We start from the raw sequence: 5,126 nt of genomic DNA, 5'->3' as shown, positions 1-5,126 counted from the left end.
GAGAAAAGACTTGTGAAGTTGGACACACACACACACACACACACACACACACACACACACACACACACACACACACACAGGCAGACAGAAAGCACACAGAGCATCCATGTACACACCTTAAGGTTCAGACAAGGAATATATACAGTATATATACAGGCACACACAGTCTCTTAAAGGTACACACAAACCACACAGATACAAAGCCAATATCAATGTTTATCATTTATCTCTCTATCCCTCTCTTTCCCCCTTTTTTCGCTCCTTTTGAGAACTGAGTTTGTAATGAGTTTGAAAATTGGCCCATTTCATTTGCTCTCACTGAAATGTCATTATCTGGGGGAAGAAGGAGGGGGTCGCAGAGGCACTGTAATATATTTTTTCCACTCAAACAGGGTTATTAATATATTTTTCCCAGATAACTTGTAACAAGGTTGTTTGGTGTCCACAGCAGGTCCCTTGCATCTCCATGAGCTGCATTTACACTGATTCAGAAAATATGATTCATCCACCTTCATGCATTTATTCTACATCTGTATTGAATTTTACTGACAGCCACAGTAAGGCCCCTTTTATTCTTCCTCATGCAATAGTCCTGCAGTGCTACAGTCCCATTAATTTAAACATAACTTCAGCAAATGCCAAACAAAAGTTTTCCTTCATGGATGGCTTCAGGGTTGTTTGGTCAATGGGTAGCACTTTTGATGTCCTTCCTGAATATATCTACTGTGTTTTTACAGTGAGATGAAGCGCTTTCGGATCTCTGAGTGGAGTTTTTCTTAATATAACCCTTAATGGTGTATTATATTATTTCAAAGAATGATAACAGACCTTGTGTGCCACTCAAGGCAAAATACATATTTTATAATAGTGGATATCAATTCATTTTTGTTGCTGTAACATGGTTGGTCACTAGAAGATGGCTAGCTCTCCAAATAAAAATCATAATTTTCAGTATGCTGTCTCTAATTTAAATCCACTTTGAGGGCACCGTTTACCAAAAATGACTTGAAACTCAACCAGCAGTGACAAACTGATCTACATTTCTTGACGGAAGCTGATGCTGGGTGTCTCAAACCACAGGAAAGTGTCACCTTGTCAGTTTTACAACACTCCATCACACATAGGAGTGGTAGCCATATATAATTAAAAAGCAGTACAGACACCAGCTTTAATAAACTAATAAGGGAATGTGCTTTATTTAGGACAGGCCCTTCTCCCAGTTTATTATTTATAAATTAAGAAATGTATACAATTATTTGTGAAGTATTTATAGAATGTGTCAGAGCAGGCATACAGAGAGTTTTATAGAGCCAGCAGCGGGTGTTTGGATGGAGTTGAAATATAAAGTGAGTGACGTAATTAAACTTTTTTTGATCTGTAAAATACCCCCCCAAAAATGTTTAAACATCAACGTCATTATTTTAATGTGCTAACTTGTTTGCATTTTTCATTGACTTGTGATGAGTGGAACAGGCAGATGTTCTACAGCCTGTGTGGGAGTGGAAATCAGTATATATGAAAACAGAACTATGTGTACGCGCGGCTTCATAAACTTGATGAAACAAAAGCATATGCATATTTCTGTGTTTGTGCGCACAACCAGTTTAGTCAAATTTACACCTAAATGTATGCATTTGTTTTGACCAGTGCAATATTAGGTCTGTTGGTACATTTATTCTGAATTTATTTATACTCATATTTATTTATACACTTGACTTAAGATATAAAATCCACAATAATAGTTAGTTTTCACTAATGAGAAATTTCATTGTCATGTCTATACTTTTTAAAATGCCAAAGAATTTTAAGTTTAGTGTAACTAAAGAGCATTTCACCCTTTCTGGTACAAAACAGCTGCCACAAAAGTGAAGCAGATCATGTGTTACTACTGAAGATAGAAAAAAAACTGTCACCTCCAAAACAGCTGTGACCTCAACAGAAACAGTCAGCTCATTTACCTTTTTGTGTCTGTGTAAATCCTGCTGGTGTTCCACCGTCTCTGCGAGTGGAGGAAGCAAACGAGATGCTAAGTCATGCATGACCCAGGGTGCAATCCATCAGCTCCACTCTCATTCACTTCTGCTCGGATTCCGTGGAGTTGGACACAAAATGAAGACATATGGGAAATCTCACCTATACTGCGGAACAGAATGGACGAGTTCTGAGATTGCCGCAGTGGCCCCGTAGTGGCACAAGCCAAAAAAGCTTTTCTTGTATTCGCCACAGTCTTCAGATTGGGTTACCTTTCCTTTCTACTTTAAAAGAAGCAGGGAGGCCTAGTGCAACGATCTGCCTGAAAAAGGCACAGTGTCTAGTTTCAGTGTCAGGAAATCTAGTGTAATACAGATAGACTTAAGTGAAGAAGTTTGAAATACTATTTCATTTATTTGTTGGTGTTGATGGTGTTTATTAAAATGGTGTCTAATTGTTCTTTTGTACCAACCGGCTCAATTAAATGGTTTAAACATGTTCATGCTAATCCCAGTCTTGCCTTTGGCTACAGCCCAGGGGTTTATACATAGACAGGATGGAAGTTGAAGGCACTGGTCCCATGGGCACAAATTATGGTAAATTAGGGCAGGTAAGTTATTATTTAAGCGAAATACAATTTCACCTCCTGACCTGCTGGTTACATTTTAAGAATTCAAAGACACCAGTCACAGCATTTCCCCCAGCAGGAGCCTGTACTGTGCCATGTTTTAAGCATCTCTGGATGGAATTCTACAGTGTAGAGCACAAACGTGCTTCTTAAATTGACTTTAAATTAGCTTATTCAAATAAACTGAACAGGTAAATGAATTTAGGGAATAAAAATGTTATATTAAATTGGAGGATGAATTTTAACATACTCATTACCAAGATCTGGGTTGGAAGGCTAGAGACTGAAGAATGGATGAGCCTCCCAAAAAACATTTTTTTCAATTCAGTTGTATATTTATTAACGCTGGAGGTTCTGCATAAGTGATCCCAGCTGCAGGTTTAAAGTAGCTGCCTGACACTGGGAAGTTTAAGATACATTTAGTGCATGCCTGGAAAGCACAGGTGTGCAATATAAAGTTATTAAAATGTAGAAACATGTTAAGTATAATAAACATGTGGATCACTAATGTAGCTTTAAATATAAATAATGAGTACCCGATTGCCTGCTTTACTTAAGGCCACTGAGGGACATTAGTCAGGTAAGAATAATCATGCAACAACAGTAGCTTGTGCTTTGGTTTCAGTTCACATAAAGTGCACTACATTCATCTGTGAATTAGCTGTAACTCACAGTCAGTGAAGTGGTTTTCATTTCCATGCATATATTTTGATCATAAGGGGTTGACCAATCTGATTCCGCTGTAATGTTTGAACATTTCTATTCTCCTATCTAATGTTTTGCTTCAGGTGAACGTGCTAAAACGGCGAACAATACAAGACATACAACTGCGTGAAATAGAAACAACTAAAATAGGCGTAGCTAGAAATAAAATGAAGTGACTGTTTATTACAAGCTCAATGCAGCTGCTGGGTCCCACACCTATGCACCACTCTGAACTCTACTGAAGGACAAGGCACATAATTGGATAGAATGAAGTTAAAGTGGAGAGCCCAGACTCTCGGAGTCCTTTTGCTGACTAGCCTTTAAAAAAATTACCAAAGGCAGATAAAAAGAGAGGGGAGGTGAGGACACAAGAGGGTAAGGCAGGGGTGGGGGTGTGAGGTGGCGGTGTGTGGGGTTAAATGAAAATTAAGGGTATGGAGCTTTTTCCTTTGACAAAATCAAAATCCAGGGTTTACATCCTGTCAAATTCACATGTTGATAAGTATATATTTATTTGTTCATTCATTATCCTCTATTATTTAACCATCACCATGATCTTTGATTATTTTGTGACATTTTATAATAATACGGTCTTTTAAACCAAAATTGTGACAAAATAATAATTATTCCTCTGTATAGTGCATAAATCTTGAATGACTGCCTCCAGCCAAGATTACAATGAGCTTGTTAACAGAAAAATAGTAATTAAATTGCAGACACAGTGTCTGCTGTTTTGACTCCACTGAATACAATGAAAGAATACAATGGCTGGGCTGGTCAAGTGCAGACATTATTCCCGCCCTACAGGAAAGCAATATCAGACATTCAGAACCACTAGATGTGATGCAACAGCATCTCAGGCCAAAACAAATGGACGAGGTGTGTCCACCCAACATATTATATAATAGCTACCTGAAACATCAAGTAAAAAATGGTTTAGGTAGCTAAAGTTTATTGCTTTTGAGTGAATGTTTGGTACATGACTGGCAAATGGCTTAATTAGGAATGCCAGGAAACTGTCACAATATGGCCTGTGCGTAGACAAACCCTTTCTTCTCTATCTCAGTACAGTAGTAGTAGTTATGTTTTCCACTGCCAGCACTATTAAAAATGATACACTTTCCTTTATGGATCTCTGAAATCTCTGAACTCCTAAATTCTTCTTTTTACTCTTTGATGCCTTTTCCATGCCAACACTTGCTGACATATGGGGCAGGATGCACAGCCTTATGTGGTATGATTGGGTGTTAATTATGCTAATTTATTATTCTTATGAAAATGCAACTGTAAACACCATGTTGGACAAGTTGTATTTAAAATGTTATTCCAGTGTGTAACTTATTGTGAAGCATTTAGTAACACCTGTTCTTTTTGAAGTTCTACTTATATACTAAGGGCTCTATCTTGCACTCAGCGCAACAATCTGACAGAGATTGTACACTGGCGCTTGTATATATCTATTTATGATCCGATGCAAGTTGGAATTTCCCTCCACCGCGTATACTTCAAATTAGGAAATGAAATCTCGGCCTGTCACCGTCGCTGGGACGTGCGGACTCGGGAAATCCACCGTTATACAATAGCATCCGATGGGAACTAAGCGCGCATAGATTTTAAGGAAATGTAGATGACGGTCATATATGGTCATTAATTATCACGTTACGCCCAAACCACACCTATGACTAATGTAGCTACTTCAGACCAACCCATTTTAGATTTGCGCCGGGCGCAAGAGTCATTTATCCATGTCCATTTACCATTTACTAATTTCAAATTTTGCATGCAGTTGAATTTGAATTTAAATGTTGAACTGAATATGAAT

The sequence above is a fragment of the Morone saxatilis genome, unplaced genomic scaffold (genome assembly GCF_004916995.1).
Source record: "Morone saxatilis isolate NCDOM2014 unplaced genomic scaffold, NCSU_SB_2.0 Contig18, whole genome shotgun sequence".
NCBI classification, from domain to species: Eukaryota; Metazoa; Chordata; class Actinopteri; family Moronidae; genus Morone; species Morone saxatilis.
Note: the sequence above shows the minus strand (reverse complement) of the source record.